The sequence below is a fragment of the Stenella coeruleoalba genome (genome assembly GCF_951394435.1).
Source record: "Stenella coeruleoalba genome assembly, chromosome: 10".
In the NCBI taxonomy this organism is placed as follows: domain Eukaryota; kingdom Metazoa; phylum Chordata; class Mammalia; order Artiodactyla; family Delphinidae; genus Stenella; species Stenella coeruleoalba.
The window spans coordinates 95369975-95390300 of record NC_137156.1 but is presented as its reverse complement, the minus strand read 5'-3'; the positions used below and the strand labels follow the sequence as shown (position 1 = coordinate 95390300).

The window sequence follows — 20326 nt, the reverse complement described above, 5'->3', positions numbered from 1 at the left end:
GGGTGAATTTTATTTTTCAGGTGTAGTGATGGTGGGAAAGAGGCTGGCAATAGCTATTGTAGACCACACTGCATTACAAAAAATCTGATAAATCCAAGCAATTCAGTTCAAAATGGTCAATTAAGGGGAAAAATGCAGTCATGTAACTTGATAATTCTACATGATACATTAAGTCTCTCACAGACTCCACCAAAATGAAAGCAAAAAGAGTTGTACGAAGGTAGAGGAAGATTTTCTTTAAGGTCCACTACTTGATTTCTTTTAGCTCCTAAATATGTGGGAAGCAGTAAAGCATGGTGCTCAGGCCATTGTACTCACCTGATCTTGGAGTTGGGCAGTGTAATTTGTGCACTGGCTGAACAGATGGATAACTGATCATAGGCAAATTCTTAACTTTTCTCTTCCTCAGTGTCTTCATCTGTAAAATGGGGATATTATTGGTACTTACTTCTTAAGAGCTTTGTGAGGATTAACTACACTAATCCATGGACAAGAGACATGCTGTCTACATAACAGGTGCCCAATAATTTACAGTGATTGTGTTGTGTTGTTGATAATGCCCATGACAACAACGATGGCATGTGTCTATTTTTATCATTATAGTGTGATTACACGTCATATATGCTGTATCTCCTTGTTCTGAGATTAACATAGCCTCTTTTAGAAACCACCAAAAGGCTCAACAGTATTGGTTAGAAACATCTGTGAGCAACAAACATTCAGAAACAAACATTCAATTAAGACGACCGCTTGCACAAGCAGTCCCTGAAGCATATCTGATCTAGAAGGGATGCCCCCATGCACTTCCTGCTGGGAGAGAATCTTCTATTGTTGCCAGTCAGGATCATTCCCTGTTGGTTTGAATTAACCTGAAAGATCCTCAGCAGTTTAGGTATGTTTAGCTCAACATCGCAGATTGTTTATACCTGTGATGCAGGCACGTCAAAAAAACCACCACTGAATCAGTGGCTTAGGGTTTCCAGCTGAAGCTACAGCGGTTCTTTTCTGTAAGCACAGGAAATCAGCCAAGCTCAGTTTGCTTAAGACATTCAGGTAAACCGTTTGCTTTGTCAAAGCACTCTCTCCCAGGAACGACCAAACTATCCTGAATCATTTACTTCTTTCCCATTTGCCATTCTTTTCATGAGGTGGATTCCCCAATCGTAAACACAAAGAAAGTGTTTAATCAGAAGCAGCCAGAAGTGATTGGTGATAACTGGGATTTAATGGCTCAATCTCAAATCTAGTTTCAATTGTGTTTCACCAGAGATTTTTCAGATTCTTGCTATGAGAGTTTGGGAGAAGACAATAAAAATCATGATTCCCTCACTTTTTTCTGATGTTTTGCTATGGCAGTAAATAATATGTTCAGTATTCCCCTGGAAATATACAAAGCACTTTACGTGGTGTGTTCATCATTTACCTCTGACTAAAATGTCCAAATGACTGAGAATTAATGAAAATCATTATGGATAGGAGCAAAGGATGTGTACCAAGATGTTCACTAAAGCATTGTCTACAATTGTGAAAATGAAAACTTATATATTATAAACTGTATAACAATAGGCATGAAGTATACTACTACATGGACTACTATGAAACCATTAAAATAATGATGTAGAAACAAAAAAATGTGAAAAACAGGTTTTAAAATAAAACAATACACACTAACATTAGATTATTTAGTTATTATTCTGGGTCCAACCAGAAGAAAAACAAACAGTAATTTGAGCATGGAAAGTGTAATGAAAAAACTATTAATTATGAAAGAGGATTAGAGTAAGGAAGGAATGGCCAGCGACAAGTAAAGAGAACGCCAAAACACAGCTGAAATAAGGAGAGCCGCTAACCCTCCAGCTGAAAAGAAGACCTGCTCCTCCCTGCCCACAGGACTGAGGTCCAGACCCGGTTGAAAAGAGCATGACTGTGGCTCAGTGGATGGTAAAGAAGCTGCTGTGGTGTCTCATGGTGGAACTTTCTGGAAATAGGCCCTCTGTAAGTTACTGGAAATCCACCTTCTAGGGTTCTAGTAAAACTATGCACGGGGAGATTTCTCACCTGAGGCGCTACTCCAAAACTGCTTGATAGAAGAAGCTGACGGTAGCTGTCGTCCACTGCTCTCTCTGCGCACTGCTGAAGCCGACTACCGGAGAAGTTGTGAGCCCCGGGAGCAGGGCTGAGGACACCCTCGGAGCTGCAGGAGTGAGTGGGTGCTGAAGACGCCACCAAGAGCCTTCCCAGCAAGCACCGGGGCATCACGAAGCCACACCTTCCTCAGGTGCCATCAATTAGGAAAGCCTAACATCACACGAGCTGGCCAGGGAAAAACTATTTAAAGGACCCACAGCACTTTTCACAGAGCAAGTAACAAAAGAGTGAATTTCGAGCTGAGAGGCGGTAACCAATGTTACCTCAAGAAAAATTAAATTAAAAAGAAGTTTTGGTTTTTTTTTTGCGGTACGCGGGCCTCTCACTGTTGTGGCCTCTCCCGTTGCGGAGCACAGGCTCTGGACGCGCAGGCTCAGCGGCCATGGCTCACGGGCCCAGCCGCTCCACGGCATGTGGGATCCTCCCAGACCGGGGCACGAACCCGGGTGCCCTGCATCGGCAGGCGGACTCTCAACCACTGCGCCACCAGGAAAGCCCTAAAAAGGAGTGTTTATCACATAATCAGTGAAATGCAAATTCAAGCAATAAAATGCCATTTTTGACAAAAAAACAAACTGACACAAAGAGTATATAATATTAAAAGGTTAACAATGGCTCTCTTTGGGTGGGAAATTATCAGTGAATTTCTCATTTTTCTTGGAGCATTGCCATATTCCTACAATATAAATGTACATAGATTTCCAATGCACAAAAATAAAATACAATTATCAACTCAGCTACCCAATAAACTTAATATTCACTCAATAACTTTTACTCTGTATTTAATTACAGCATAAAATGTAAGAACAAATGCAATATGGATGCTGCATATTAAAGGGACTCGATCAGTCTTACTCATGTTGTGGAATCAAGGAAAGGACCATTCAAGCGTTTCCATGAGTTTCTCTTCCATTCTACCTAAAACTCCCTCTTGCTGGAGGAATTCTGTCCATCAAATTCTAGTTATCCAAATCAACACATTTAATATATCTTACAGGGGTATTAGTGCTGTGTGTGTGTGTGTGTGTGTGTGTGTGTGTGTGTGTGTGTAGGGGTGGTGGGTACAGGTGAAATAAGTTTAGGAAATGATCAATGTACCAAAGGGGAACAGGTTTACATATTATTGTTTCTATCTGTACATACCACACAGGTTTGTACAGAACTGCAATAGTGTTTGGATCTACCTAGAGCCCGGATATGATTCTGCTTTACCAACCCAACAAGGAACTTCTTCTGTGCACATGATTGAATCAAGGGGAATGAACATGTTTGGGGGAAGTTTTAAAGGCCTACACAAAGCACTGCAGCTCTGTCAAGTGCTGTAATATAATTATAAAAGTTTTTTTTAAAAAAATTTACTGTTGCCTTTCAGTCTACCTTCTTGTCTTTTGCTACGCTCTACCTTATTTTAAATGTGATTTAAGGAAATGCTCCATACTTTCTTAGTCTGTCCCTCCCTTTCTTCCTCTCTGCCTAATAAAAGAATAAATATATAATCGAGCCAAAAAAAACCCCATCCAGCTTATTTGTAAAAAAAGCTTCAACTAGCAACCTAAGTGTCCATCGACAGATGAATGGATAAAGAAGATGTGGCACATATATACAATGGAATATTACTCAGCCATAAAAAGAAATGAAATTGTGTTATTTGCAGTGAGGTGGACGGACCTAGAGTCTGTCATACAGAGTTAAGTAAGTCAGAAAGAGAAAAAGAAATACTGTATGCTAACACATACATATGGAATCTAAAAAAAAAAAAAAAGGCTCTGAAGAACCTAGGGGTAGGACAGACATAAAGACGCAGACATAGAGAATGGATTTGAGGACACGTGGAGGGGGAAGGGTAAGCTGGGACGTAGTGAGAGAGTGGCATGGACATACATACACTACCAAATGTAAAATAGATAGCTAGTGGGAAGCAGCCGCACAGCACAGGGAGATCAGCTCGGTGCTTTGTGACCACCTAGAGGGGTGGGATAGGGAGGGTGGGAGGGAGACACAAGAGCCAGGAGATTTGGGGATATATGTATGTGTATAGCTGATTCACTTTGTTATACAGCAGAAACTAACACACCATTGTAAAGCAATTATATTCCAATAACGATGTTAAAAAATAAAAATAAGCTTTAAAGAAAGCTTCAACTGCAAAGGGACATGTTACCGCCTGCTACCATCAATATAATACCTAACAATTTATCATTGACGCTGTAAGAAAGTTAGTGGTGTACCTAAAACCATCTTTTATTTTAAATATCCCTTGTTGTGCTAGTGATGATTTTCCTTTATTATCCCCAAGTCATAGATTTAAACCTAAAGAGACAAACCCAATTTCACCTCTCTAAATTATTCTACTGTAACCACATGTACCCTAACTGTAGGAGATGCTTGAGCCATTTTCTACTGAAAATTCCGAAAGACTCGTGCTCACATAATCCCCACGGACACTTTTGCAAATGATCAAAAATTTCATCAAGGCCACTGGATCAGAACAATTAGTGGGTACATCAAGTAAAAAGCAATATAAAGGGTTAACACTAAGAATACCTTGAGGGAAAAGCCTAATTGTGTGCCTCTGTAGGTAAGACATCCATGTTTCTTTTAAAATGCTTTTAGGGCAGTACTACAGATGCACGTTAATATACCCTGCTTGATTTAAAAAAGAAACTTTAATGGTGGAACATATCAAATTCAAATAGCACAAGTTGCAGCGCTTGATTTTTCTTAAAAGTCCATTTTTACTTCTTACTCTTCAATCTTGACATCACTTTTAGAATGCTTCCCCAACACCTGTCCCCTGATCCAGGCAGGCAGTGATATTTCCTTACGTCTATGTTTCTTTTATCACATTGCATCATAATCATTTACTTAATCAACTTTCTGCTACAATATGAGTTCTGTGAAGCCAGGATCCATGTTTTATTAAGTTTGAATCTCCAAAGTTTAGTGGATTTGCTGTTTCAATAAATATTTATTAAATGTCTACTCTTTCCCAGATGTGTGTGCTGGGTATAAATAAGGTGTCTTGTCAAAAAGAGAGATGCGGTTCTTGGGCTCATGGAATTTAGAGTTCAGTGAGGGAAACAGTAAATTAACAAGAAAACATTCTAACCAATAATTACAAATTCATACAAGTTCTATAGCATAAAAGAGACAGATGTTGCGACACATATTAACCTGGGGGAGTTTCTCGGGATAAACAGGACAAGGTCACCCTTGGAGGCCACTTGGAAGCCACTTGGAAGTATGTGAGGCTCAACATAAGGGAATAGAGTGTGTGAAGTTTCTGAGTCCAGGAGAACTCAGCAGGAATAAATGGAGGAGTGAAGAAATAAATGATTTGGAAATGAACACTGTGGCAACATGATGGAAAGTTGAAACATTACCTGTGCCTCTAAGAAGCTTATAAACAGCAAGGAAATTGAGCCCGAGAATCCCCATCCTTTCAGTCCTGCATGTCACTCAACCTATTTCTATTCTTTTTTCTTTTAACCAAGGCAGACATTGCTAATCAATCACGGCATTCTTCCCCCCAAGGCTGCACAGAGCTTAAATTTTTTTCTTAATTCAGTGCTTCTGCCAACCATTACCACTCATTCAAAATGGGCACTCAAGATGATACCCTTTTGCCCTTCCTGATGTAAGTGGTTAATACCATTTTTACCTAATTAATAAACAATTTGATATTGGCTTGAGGGGGACAAGAGGTAGCAAACTGAGCTAATATATATAAAGCAGTGAAGGTTGTAAATGGATAAGCAGCCTGGCTCATTACAGGTGCTGAATGATAGGAGTGATTATAATGATGCTGGGAAAATATGGGGCATCCAGTAATTGATGGGAGCTAGCATTTGAGGCTACTCCTGAGGGTGAGAGAAATTACCAAGTGGGAAGCACTGAGTCACTGAAGTCACTCTTTCATAACGCCATAGTTTTTAGCTAACATAACGTCATATGTTAGCTTGGGACAGCCAAGCTAATATTTTCTCAAAAATACAGAGAAAACAATATCTTTACACTCAAGCAAAAAAAAAAAAAAAAAAAAAACATCGTCATCAGAAAGGATATATGCAGTTGGAAACTAGCATCTTGACCTAGTCCTAGTACATTTAGAAATGAAACCTCATCAGCTTTACTGACTTCACCACTTAGTCCATGTACCAGAACTTCAGCAAGCCAGATTTAGCCAGTCTAAAACATTCAGTTTTCCCCCACCTGCACTGAGTGAACCATGCATCTTAGGTATAAAATGACAGCATTTATAATTTAGTAGGAGCTAAACCCAGAAGTACTCTAACATGTTATTAAGGTTGAAAATTTCTTAGAAACCAAAGAAATACAGAGGTTTAGTTCTTATGATGACATTAATTGGAAATACGTTGCATCTACTACATGTTGAGAATCTCCTTGGATATGAATTGATGCACTGAGACCTAGCCATAGGATATAGCTACCCAATCCACTGCCTACTTGTAAGTTCTTCTGAATAAGATTTTATTATATATTGTTTCACTTTAGAACTGCCTACGTTGGGCAGAGTAGTTTTCCTGAGTTATAGTAATAGTTACCACTTTGAGCGTCTGTTTTATGTCAGTGCCGTGCTAGGCCTTTTATATATATTATTTATAATGCATACACTAACCCAGTAAAGACTGACCTGATTTCTACCTCACAGACAAGGCAACTGCAGTTCAGAGAATTTAAGGAACTTGTTCAATTTACGTAACTAAATCAGTGATAGGGATGGGATTTGGATGCAGTTCTGTCTCACTCCAGAGCTCATGTCATTTTCACTACCCTTTGTTTGCACGTTAGCTCTATCTCATTCCACAGCCACACACAGATTAGGGAAAATTAGAGGACCACCCCAGACACCACATTTGTAAGGACCTGCCTTTAGGAAGGGGGAAAGCGGGCTAGCTTGTGGGGGAGAGAGTTGTTCCCGTCTGATGCTAGGGCTTGTACAGCCTCCATCAGCCCCGGAATCTCTCTGACAGCACCTGAGCAATGTATGTGATCAGCACTTTCCACCTTCCTTATGGCTACATATGCTGATTAATTGTTCCTGGTACAGATGCTCATTTTAACAAGTCACTCGTTGTAAATAGGGCCAGGTGTAGGGCCCATTTCCTGCTCCACCCACTTTATTGAAGCCAAATACTCCATCTATATCCTTCCTGAGTTGTATCTCACAGTTATAGACAATAGGCACTGTGAGTCTTAAGCATGAATAGATTGACATGAAGGCATTCTCTCTTCCCTAAAAGGAAAAAAAAAAGTACACTTACTGGGTGATAATATGGCAGGAAGTCTGCTACATATCTTTATAGACAGGGTACCGAGGTATAATTATTTCACTTTAGCTCACAGATGCTTTCACTCGTTTCCTGATTTTCGTTTTGTTTTGTGCGGCTCACGACAGACCAAACCATTTTTGCACAGATCAGGCCCTGCAGCTCAGGGCCGACTCTCATAGATACTCTGAATCAAGTACAGAGATGAGCAGCTGGGAAGATGGGGGAGGCAGTCAGGGAGGCAGGGAGACCTGAATAGATGAGTAACAGGGACCAGGAAGGAGGACAGAGGCTCCGTACGTGATTAAACATGAATATGGGCCCTCTTGCCAACCAGATGCATCATCTTTATGCAACTGGAATGACCCCTCTTCCCACACCTCCCTACGCCACACAGAATGCTTTGACTGATTTTTACTGACAGCTCAGCATGTGCTATAACAGCAGTAGCACACCGAGTAGAACAGGTTGACAGTGTGGCAGATACCGCCATCCCTTTCCAATGTTTGTAGGCTTTCTGAGCAGGCCGTGGGCGTCCTGTGCACCTCACTCCTTTTCTAGCAGAGGCCAAGCGATGCAGACATTAACTATGCACCTAAATGAGACTCCTAATGAGACAGAGCAGGACCCTATGATCCCTTCCCCTAACCATGTCCTCTGCCTGCTTTTTGTCTGTGAAAAATCTTTAGCCAAAAATTAAGTTTAATCAGAAAGTGAGAAAATGCAGAAGCAAAAAATAAAAGCAGTCAAACAGGACAAAACAATAATAATTTATCAGTAAGCAAAGTTAAGGACCTTTAGTTCCTCCTCAATGGCTATAGATAATATTCTGAGCCATATCCTGTGAGCTGTGTGAAACCCCACTAGGTGAAGAAGTTAAGTACATGATGACCAGACTGTAGGCATGACATAAGCTGCCACAATTCACAATTCTGAGAACTGGCCTCAAAGAAATGAGAACGAACCGACCCTGGAACTGAAGACTAACTGTACTTAAAACAATCAAGATGACACTGGTCAGACCACCGATGACCAATTTCAAGATGACGGTCAGAGCTGACTGTGCTGTTTCTGCGTGTAGCCCCCCTCCCTCCGTCTATAAAAGCTCTTGCCCCCTCATTGGGTGGGTGCGGGGAGTTGGCCTTCGGACAGGCGTCCTCCCTCCCACACCCCCTGGTCGCCGGCACCCAAAACAAAGTAAACTTTCCTTTCCACCAACCTTGTCTCTTTACTTGCTTTTGAGCGGCGAGCAGCTAGACCCCACCTCCGGTTACAGTAACAGGAAAGGGAGAGAGAAAAAATCATTTAAATACATGATGTAGAGAACACAGATGTAGAGAACAAATGTATGGACACCAAGGGGGGAAAGTGGCGAGGGGAGGGTGGTGGTGTGATGAATTGGGAGATTGGGATTGACGTATATACACTACTATGTATAAAATGGATAACTAATGAGAACCTGCTGTATAAAATAATAAATAAAATTAAATTAAAAAATTAAAAAAAACCATAAGTGGCATTTTATGCACCAGTTCAAATAAGGGGGAACCTAATCATTGTGAATGATAAACAAGTTTGTGAAAAACCCACTACTTATTAGAACAGCACGCTCCATGTAAAAATAAATTTTCTAATGGTAAATATAGCAGAAGGCTACAATTACAACCTTTCAATGATTGCAATCCATAGAAAAGCCATTTAGTGATAAATTGGAGAGCAAGAGGAGATTAGCACCTGTTTAAGCTTCCATTGATTCTATCACATTGTTTGGCTGGCAGTAACTAGGCTATGATGGAAAAGCTGAGAAAAACTCATTTTTCCCCTATCTAAATATTATTAATTGCAAGCATTCATTTTGAAAGATTTGTGGCTCTTTGGCAGAAAAGGATCTGCTTGACAACTACTAATTATACTTAATAATAAATAATATTTATCATTTACATTTTTTTTTTTTTTTTTTTTTTTGGTACGCGGGCCTCTCACTGTTGTGGCCTCTCCCGTTGCGGAGCACAGGCTCCGGACGCGCAGGCTCAGCGGCCATGGCTCACGGGCCCAGCCGCTCCGCGGCATGTGGGATCTTCCCGGACCGAGGCACAAACCCGCATCCCCTGCATCGGCAGGCGGACTCTCAACCACTAGCGCCACCAGGGAAGCCCTACATAATTATTTTCATATTTAAATCCTTTCACAGATTTTGTTTCCTCATATGGAATATCGGTGCAACTTGACTGCATATAATGTTATGATATTTCTGTGAAACCAGCCCCAAGTGGTAAGCTTTCATAAGAAAATTGGGGCCTTAATCTTATCTCTATTAACAAGTGTTAACAAATCATTAGAATTTCCTTTTTCAGCACCTGAAGAGGCGGGCAGTATTGAACAACTATCTGAGGAACACTGAACTGACTTTTTGACAAAACACCCAGTTAACGCCAAAACTGTGCAAAAATATTTAGAAGAGGCAGAGACATGAGGCAACAAGATCAATGAGAGACGTATTAAATTAAAATAAATAACCTATCTCTCTCTCTATCTGCCTACCTATCTAGCAACAGGGTGAAAACAAAAGAGCAAAACAAATGAAATCAATATACTTAATATAGTTGTGAATGTAAAGGTCTGAATATAGATTTTTTTAAAAATTGTATGTACGAGTTGGATATTTGACCTAGTGAGTACCTGTGTAGAAATTTATTCTAAGGATTCCACAGAAATCTAGGTACCATGGCATTAACTGGAATACTATTTGTAAAAAAGAAAAACTTGGAAATAATTTGTTTCCAACAATAGGGCATTGTTTAAATAAGTGATATCATATGTTGAAATATTAAATAATTTTTAAATTTTCTAAATGAGGAATATTATATCATGTGGGAAATTGTCATGGTAACATTAGGTGAAAAGGTACTAGAAATAAAAATTATATAAACAGTATATCTTAGCCTTATTAAATAATGTATGTATAAAATATATGTAAATATATGTTTATATATATATGCACATATAAGTGGGAAAATGCAAAAATGGAAAAGATAATATTTATCTCAAAGTTCTGCAAGTGTATTTATATTTTTCCTTTACATTTTTCTGTATTTTATTATTTTTCTACCATAAAATATTCAAAAATACTATGTATTTTTGAACAACTCTATTTTTTAAAATTGTTTTTACATATAGAGTGGTCACGTGTTTGCTTAACAGAGTGCAAGTGAAAAGTAAAGGCTGTTTTTGTGGTTCTCATGATGTTTAAAAGACTAAAACAAGTTCTGAGACCTCGAAGTCTACTTTGGCCACACAATTCCACATCTAGTCTGGAAGCTCATCATAAGACTATCAAGCAACTGGGTGAAAAAGATATTTGCTGCAACACTATTTATAATAGGAGAAAGATGGAACCAACATTAAGGTCTACCGAAAGGGGATCTATGAAATGAATGGTGCTACAGCCACTGCCTAGAGCTACAGCTATTAAAATGATCATGTTCCGGGAACACAAATTCACCCGGGAGGGGCTGTTCTTGCAGGCTGTTTGCATCAAACAGGAATCGCTGACGATGAAGCTCTCGTTGGAGAACACCTCCCAGGGCATCAGATGTACCTGCGCTTCAACTTCCCCCACATCCAGGTAAGGCTGCACACCAAGTATCACCAGACTGTCCACTTTTCAGGAGAAGCTGCAACATGCCTAGGCTTTTCAGATGTTGTGCAGGCCCGGGGGTGGGACTCGGGGGTGGGGAATAAAATGTCTATGGGCAAAAAAAAAAAAAAAAATGTCTATGGGCTGAATTTAACCAGTCAGCCAAGAGTTTGCAAACTTTGATGCAGAATTAAATTTATAACTATGTAATAATGTCCAATGCTTACATTAAATTTTAAAACAGGGGTTTAAAACATTATGTTTTTATTTAGGTTAAACTATGTGTATATGTTAGTATGTTTGTGTGATGTTCACACAAATGAACATACACACAATATAGGGAGATAAAAAGCAGAGATGAATGGATCTGAAAGTACTTTTTTTTGGGTAGTGGGTTATTTTGAATGACTTCAGGTTTTTTTTTCCATACTACTCTATATCTATATTCTACTATATAAAATATTGTATATTTATACTATTCTGTATTTTTATTTTTGAAACAAACACATGCAGATTTTATGATATAAGAATTATACAATTATACTTAATAGAAATATAGATTTCCTTTTTTGCATATGTTGTCTCATTCTGTCTCAAAAGGACCATGTCAGAAGCACTAGATCCAGTTCTGAGCATTGCCTTTTTGGGAGTATTTTAGAAAACAAAAGCAAGTACAAACATCAATAAACAAGATGGGGAAGGGCCTAGACATACTTTCACAGGATTTTTAGGAAAAAACATTAGATGTTTTCCTGAAGAAAAGTAGACTTCAGTTGTGTGATAATGGACTACAAAGATGTGAAGTGCAAACATGGGTATTTGAAACTCAAATATTTTTCTCTGTAGTTCCATCAGCTCAAGCTAAGACCAATGGGTGACATGCTTCAGGAAGGCAACTATAAGGAAGTACTTTGTAGAAATTATAGCTGTTCATATGCTGGATGACTTAACTCACCAAGTAGAGCATTCAAGATACGAGGAGTGCTCAAACAGAGGCCAGATTACCAGTACTTTTATAGCATGAATTCTTACATTGGATGAGGTGATAAAACAGATGACGTCAACTTCTAAAATCGAGATCATATTTCCCTTTGAGTCCTAACACTATGATAATATAATCTCAGTTATGGTATAAAGCAGGTAACTGATTTGAGAAGGGTACTGAGTTTGAGGACATATTGACTGATTCATTCCACAAATACTTTACTAAGGGACTATGCTAAGGGCCTCGGATCCCATGAAACAAAACGCCAGCAGAAGTGAATCCCTTTAATGAAACAAAGTATGTGGAAGACAAATCATTAAATGCTTACTTACAGTAAAGCATGCAATGTATCCTGAAATAGGATATATAAATGACTATATGTCCAGGGCTTGCCCCAAGAGCAAGTCTTCTCTAAATGGATTATTTTTCTTTTCTCTTTCTTTACCTTGTCTTCCCCACTTATATCTCTACTCTCTGCTTCAGTGAAAGATATTTCTCCTTTCCACTTCTAGCTGAAAATAAAACAAGTCTCAGGTGTCAATTTACTATGTAACTGTGGGTCCCTCTCTGTATTACAAAACAAGACTCAGGGGACAGTGAGTCCTGATATCATGACCTCCAAAAGGGCCACAAGGGATCTCCGAAAATTTCAATAGTTTTAGGGTCTTTTCTACACCTTTTCCAATGATTCAGCTATGGAGGTTTCTATATCTTGGGCCTAGAATTCCTTCTACTGAGTGGCAAGTCGATATGGTTTTAGTGCTTATATCCTATAAGTTCTTTTAATTAGTGTCTTATAGCCCCTCAAAGTGTTTATATATATATATATGACTGGCCACCATTTAAAATGAAAAAAATAATTTACATTGCTACTTATCCTCACTGAGTTGCCCATTTAAGAAACAGAACTGCACTGTCAGAGCATCCACTTTTGTAATACCTTAGCCATAGTATTTTAACATATATAGTAGTTCTCAATATTTACAGTGTACTGGAAGCACCATATTAGTCAGGGTACTCCAGAGAAACAGAACCAATAAGAGATATATAATAAATATAATGTAATATATGTAATTGCTTTAACATATGTAATTGATATTAAACATATATTAAATATTAAATATATTGTGTATTAAATATAAGCTGGAAACTAGGAAATCCAGGGGTGTAGTTTTCAGAACTGACGTAAGCCACAGTCAGAGGGCAGGGGATCAGATCAAACACTCAGGCAGAGAGAGCAAATTCTCCTTTCCTCTGACTTTTTATTCTTTTGGGGCCCTCAAGAGATTGGATGAGGCCCACCTACACTGGGGAGGGAAATCTGCTTTACTCCATGTACCAATTCAAATGCTAATCTCATCTGGGAACACCCTCACAGACTTACCCAGAAATAATGTTTAGCAAAATATCTGTGTATCTCAGGATATAGTTGAGTTGACACTTAAAATTATCCATTACTTCTGCAAACCTTAAAATATACCAATGCTTCAGTCCAACCTCCAGAAATTCATATTTAATTGGTATAAATTACAGGCTGGGCTTTAAGATTATCAAAAGCTCCCCAGGAGATTTTAATGAATCACCAAAAGTTAAGAACCATTAACATCATAGAACATTTCTTTCTCGATGAGAAATCAAAATGCTTCTCACTTTTAGCGTTGATGCCCTGGGAGAGATATTATCTACCTCTGTAAGGTGCCTTCAGAGTATCCCACTGTACCCCATGTAGTCAGTATTTTCCAACAGGCCACTGCAAACATGTGCCTCCAAGTCTGGTCAAAGTCAATCCAAATATTTTTCCCCAATATGGTAGCAGATGGTAGAATTTCTTTTATGATCACCACGTTGTATGGTAGGCATAATTATTCCCATGTAGAGGGTGAACTGAGATTCAGAGAAAAATAGGGGTGCATATTGCCACAAAGCTAGCAAATGTAAAAAATTAGGAAAAGGTCAAGTTTTCTGATCCAATTTAAATAAGTAGCAGGTATCATTATTTTATTTATTCCACAGATACTGCTGTCAGGGGTGAGTAGAAAAAAAGCAAATGAATGAAAATGTAGTCAGCCTATGAACGGGAAGATTAGCTAGCATCCTTCACACAAAAGACCTGATATGTATTCGGCCACTAGAGAGGTTTAGTCAGCTGTATTTACAGTCCCATAAATGGAAAGAAGCATCATGACAAAAGGAAATTCTATGAATCCAGGAAAAAACACATCAAATTAAATAAATAATTCACAGGCAGAGCAAAGATTACAGAGTTGGCTCTGATAACAAAGTATCTAAAATAAGTGGTGATGTGTTTCTCCAACCACACAGGCTGCCAGTCCAGGTGCAAAGGAAAATAAATAAAACCATTATAGATCTAGTAAAAGTTAAACAGACAATAAAAACCAACAATGGCGATGAATTTTAAGTTTGTGATTCTTTGAACAATCCTCAAAAGATTTCATTTGCTCTGTTAACGCAATGTCAAGGCCATTTTAGAAATAAAATAACATTTTTCTGCTTGCTAGAGTTTAGACATAAATCCTCAAACTGTATTAAATCAAGATGCTTCTAGAATCATAGAGCTAAAGATCATCAAGGATTATTAAAGAACTATAGTCGCTCCCTCATTTTACAGGTGAGAAAACCAAGGTGGTAAATGATTGTGTGATGGGCTTAAAGTCCACATGATTCCCATCAGTGGCCAAAACAAGATTAGAATGCAGGTCTCCCATTCCCTCTTCACTTAATTATTCATCATTCTTTAGTCATTTTGAGCACAACTAGTGCACTGCTGTTTGAAACCTGACCTTTCCAATGGCAGTCAAAATGCCATACTTTAATAGTGCTTCCATTGTCTTTGACCAGAATATTAAATAACTGGCAATCATGTTCTGAGCTTCTTTCCAGATGAATTATATGTTAAGCTCTATTTCAACATTGATTTGTAATATACTTTAAAGCATGTTGATCTTCCTCTGGTCTCTTCTTACAGTTCTGAGCTACATCAATGCTAGAGTTCCTAAAATTTGTGATTTTCTGAACGGCCATCTCTACTATGTCCACCAACCCAACAATAGTCACTGCTTGTTGCTAGACAGAAAAAAAAAAAGTTAATAAATTTACAAGGGAAATCCTGTGTTCATTTTTTTAAAATGGAAAACAGAAACCTACTTGATTTAGAATCTAGACCCTAGAAGCATACATAGGGCTTAAAGAAATGTATGATTCTTCTATGGAATACTGGAGAATTCTTGTTTAATCAATGGAAGCACATCGTTAGTTTACTCAGGTCCCTAAAAAGGTGGAGGACCTCACTTAAACAAGTGACTATCTTAGTTAATGTAAATACAAATGCATTTCCAGCTTATTTATGGTTGTTCATTTCTATACCGTACAGTGGTCTGTTTCTCAGGACATCAGTATAAAGGGCAAATTGATAGGTGAGAAGGATAAGTGGTATAATAAAAAAGTTAAAAGCATGGGCTACATGACATGGACAAGTTACTCAGCCTTTCTAATCTTCCATATGCACATCTATAAAACAGGGAATAAAACATATTACAAAGAGATATGCTTCTCCTCCCACCATGCTTCGGCCTTCACATGTTTGGGAGGCATAGGAGATCCAGTGCCTTTCCCCTCCATCCTATTCTTGGAAGAGGAATTGTTAATGTTATTGGTCAGTAACCAGAACATCTATGGAGCAATGGGTAGAATTAGTACATTTGAAAGTGACAAACGTGTCACATGGTTCTGTCCCAGTAGCTCAGCTTATGATTCACAGAATAAGGCATGTTAGCTTAAGCTTGTCCCATGACCTAGTCATCTGTGATTTGGGGGCAAGAGAAAGAGAGAAGGAAAGCCTCAATTAGAATTCCAAAATGAAGTAATAGCAGCTAGCTCACTAGTAATAAATAATACTTTGGTCTTTTCTGATTATTGTTTCTTGTGTATGGAGCCCTTGGCAGGAAACTTAACCACCCACTTCAGAGGTCTGTTATGAAGTCCGATAATGGTATAAAAAGTGCACAGTGCAGTGCCTCATATGCAATAAGCCGTCAAAGAATATGATCTAGATGACCTTGGATTTGCACTCAAACGTTTGTTATTAAATCAGTTTGCATGGGACTAGTATCCAGAGCCTCAGGATAAAGTAGATTCATGTGAATTAATAAATGAAAAGCTCTCTGAAATTCTAGATGGCAGGTCCTGCTAACTCAGGTAAGTGGAAGCTGGTGGCTGGGCGTTCCCTCAGGACACGTGTTTTGATGGAACGAGGACTCAGGGTGTAGAAACCAGCTTGGCAGTGGATGGTAAACCATTGCCCAGCACATGCTGCCTCCTGTTAAGCAGAAGGCTCTCATGCAAATTGCTTTCTGAATCATTAGCTGTCAGCAACCCTCATCTCTCCTCCTGCAGCTGTTCTTTCTGATTTTGCCTGCAAACTTTTCATATTGGGCAGGCTCCCAAGCCAAACACGTTGCCCCTCTGCAGGCTTTGTTCCTGGGGGCGAGAAGTGAACCTCACAGATAAGTCAAAGTAAGGATGCACCATGGACTAATACACACTGAAGGAACAGATTCCTTTAAGCTAAGGTGATGAATGCCTTTGAAAGTAATTTTCATGCGGCTTCCTATGAGAATGTCAGCCAGGCTCCAGAAGTTATATGCTGCAATTTTAAAATTATCTGCCTCTGTAGACTTCTAAAGCTTCTATCAGCTAAGAAGTATCTTTCTTAAAAAATAAAATATTTTTATACAATTTTAAAGACTACTTTCCATTTATTACAAAATATTGGCTATATTCCCCCTGTTGTATAATACATCCTGGAGCCTACTTTACACCCAATAGTTTGTACTTCCCACTCCCCAATTCCAACTCTCAAATTGCCTTTTCCCCCTCCCCCACTGGCAATTACTAGTTTGTTCTCTATATCTGTGAGTCTGTTTCTTTTATGTTATATTCACTAGTTTGTTTTATTTCTTAGATTCCACATATAAGTGATATCATACAGTATTTATCTTTCTCTGTCTGACTTATTTCTCTTAGAATAATGCCCTCCAAGTCCATCCATGTTGCTGCAAATGGCAAAATTAATTTCATTCTTTTTTATGGCTGAGTAGTATTTATATACATATATGTATGTAAATATATATATATTTAAATTATATATATATTATATATATATATAAAATCTTCTTTATCCATTGATCTGTTGATGGACACTCAGGTTGTTTCCACATCTTGGCATTCGTAAATAACGCCGCTATGATGCTACGAACATTGGGGTGCATGTATCTTTTTGAATTATAGTTTTGTCTGGATATATGCCCAGGAGTGGGATTGCTGGATCATATGGTAATTCTATTTTTAGCTTTTGAGGGACCTCCGTACTGTTTTCCACAGTGGCTGTACCAATTTATTACATTCCCACCAGAGGAATGTGTGGGAAATCTCTGTACCTTGTGCTCAATTTTACTGTGAACCTAAAACTTAATTAATTAATTAATTCCCAGCAGCATCAGCAAATAAGACCATGCATTTTTTTTAAATCTTTTTTTAAGGCATAGTAAATATTTGCTGAATAAAATGAGAAACTCTATCTCGACTGGGTGGATTAAATCAGCAGAAACTAAGCTTCACCTGTGATTTTAGCAGCTGAACTGGTTAAGAAATTCAAACCAGAACAGGCACAAGTCCTCTCTGAACAAGGTAAGGTACAAGAAAAGGAAGGATGGATGTTGTAGGCAAATCATAACACTCTGTCATGGCTAAATATAATATCAGGAATTAAACAACTTGAAATCATATAAAAATTTCCTTTATTCGTATGCCCCCTCCCACATGAAGCCAAAGGAGAGCACACATCTAAATCAAGCAGGCAGAGGCTCCCACTATCTTATATATGAAATCAAAATTTTAAAGTGTTTTCTTCAGAATCCCTTTTGCCTGGGTGCAGAAGAAAAAGTAGCTGGTCAGTGCACCCAAAGGTAAAATGAAAAATAGTAAAAGCAAGTTTTTCTACATTTTTGAATTTAAAATCTGAAATACATTTCTTTAACACTCTTCTTATTTATACCCATGTACCTTAAAAACCAAAATTAAAATTAAATTGTAGTAGAGCAGAGGAGCAAAAATTTCCAGCCAATCCAAAGGTTAAGTGGTGCCTGATACACTGTTTGAATAAAGTTACGAATCCATATCCAGACTCAGCTAGAAAATTAAAGCGTGCTGTGATCACTCGGTACGAAGAGGGGTCATGGCAATTGATTTTATTTATACACACTTTCATACATAATAATTTATCAAATTTGTCCTACGCCACTTTCCATCCTTATTTAATCCTCATTTAATCTCTACCAAATGAATACTGTGAAACATGTTTAATCATTATTCCCATTTCCAAGATGTGGAAACTGAGGCAGGAAGTATGGTACATCAAAATTCAGAAATTTTGGCACTCCAGATATCTCCAGGTCTAGCTCTTTAACCTGTATAACAGTCTTTTTCTCTTTTCCTTGCCGTGTGAAACTTTCATCTTCTCCCACTGTCAAATCAAGTTTTAACTCTAACCTCTCTTGACCTCCGCTATCCACTGGAGGATGCCTTCTGGCTTCCTAGAAAAGCTTCACCATTCTTAGCAGAGTACTTGAGATCTAGCAGGTGCTTTGTTAAGTGAATGAGTTAATAAACATATAAGAGAGCATTCAAATTGCCATTTAAGGGATGGAGAAACAGGCTCTGAAAGATTAAGTAACTTCCTTCATGTAAGGGGTCAAGCTGGAATTCAGATTCTGAAGCCCAAGTGATCATCCTCAGAATAATCTAAGTTATCTTCATTGGGATAGAATATGCTCAGTCTATATCCCTCACTAGACTCTAAGGAACAAGAAGGCAGTACTAGGTACCTAATGCACTTCATTTTGGGTAAAATTTTCATTTATGCAAAAATACTTGTGTAAAGATAGACTAAAGCCTTAAGCTTTCCCTGCTGGATTCCCTGCTCAACTGTGAGTGCTCCTGTGATGAAAACTCGCCTAACGCACTACATGACCTTGACCAAGCAGCTTTCCTTTACAGCCTCCATTTTCTTTTCGGTAAAATACTGTTGACAGGACATGTTCCACCTCATAGAAATGCATTTATAAAGCACTTTGGAAAGCATGAAGCTTTCTGCAAAAGCAAGCAAGTATTTTAAATGTCATTATTATAGGACTCCTTAAAAGGAGCCTTTTTATGGTGAAAAGAAACCTTAGCTTATCAATTGTGCAACTCAACCATAGAACATGGTTGACATGGATGACACAATAATAATTCCAAATAAATCCTTCTAATAGTTAAGTAAAGAGAAGTCAAAATTCTTCTCTGGACTATTTTGACTTAATACAAAGGGCATCCCTTTAGAAGTTATGGAAGTTCAGATACAGAGCCTCAAACTCTAGATTGCAATGCGACATTTGTTTCTGAACTTCTGCTGCCAGTCTTGCTAACAGTTCACTTGCAAGGTAATATATTACTGCATTTCATTTCTAGGCAAGAACATTATTTACTCACAGGAGAAATACTTTCCTGAGGAAAGACTGTCTTTGGAAACTTTCAAGGACATTTGAGAAATGCTTCAGCCCAAGCCACAAAATTATGAGCATGCTTTTGTGCCTCTCTGTTCCCAGGGCACCATTTTTAAAAATCTTTCATTTAAGTTTATTGCAAGCATCCATCTTCCCTTTCCAAAAAAAATAGCAATTAACACAACTTCATTGATTTCCAGTCTTCCTAGGTGTCATTTCATAATGCACATATATTTTAAGCAGTTCACATCATCATTTTCATCGCTTTCAACATTTTCCATGTTGTCTCCCTACCTGAATTGTGATTTTTTGTATGGAAAGTTTTATTTATCACTTGCATCTTACTTTGAATAAATCTGAAATCAACATTCAGTATTATTTAATTATTTTTATTTTCTTCAGTATGTTTCTAACTTAGCAAACTATGGGTAAAAATGCCATGTAACAACAATATGTGATATTTACATAGAGCCCATGTAGTGAACATAGTCCTAAACTCTTACCAAATCCTCACCAGACCCTATAAAGTAGGTACTTTTAACCTTGTCATTTGATAGATGAGAAAACTGATGCATAAACTGGTTAAGTAACCTATCTGAGGTCAGATAGCTAGTGATTACTCTCCCCATCACCACCATTGTTTAGTTAATGCGTCCTTCCCATCTCAGTTCAAATGGCACTGACACAAAAAAGCCTTTCTTTG

The 20326-nt window shown here is 38.2% G+C and overlaps 1 protein-coding gene across 1 annotated transcript in view; it reads right to left on the bottom strand.

Moving 5' to 3' along the window:
• Positions 1–20326, bottom strand: part of GRM7 (glutamate metabotropic receptor 7) — a gene marked incomplete at its 3' end in the record, with an annotated part of 1084681 nt that overhangs the window by 729115 nt on the left and 335240 nt on the right. The window contains exons 7-9 of the mRNA XM_079934350.1: positions 2059–2645; positions 927–1005; positions 319–418 (exon numbers count right to left, since the gene is read on the bottom strand). The remainder of the gene's footprint in view (positions 1–318; positions 419–926; positions 1006–2058; positions 2646–20326) is intronic.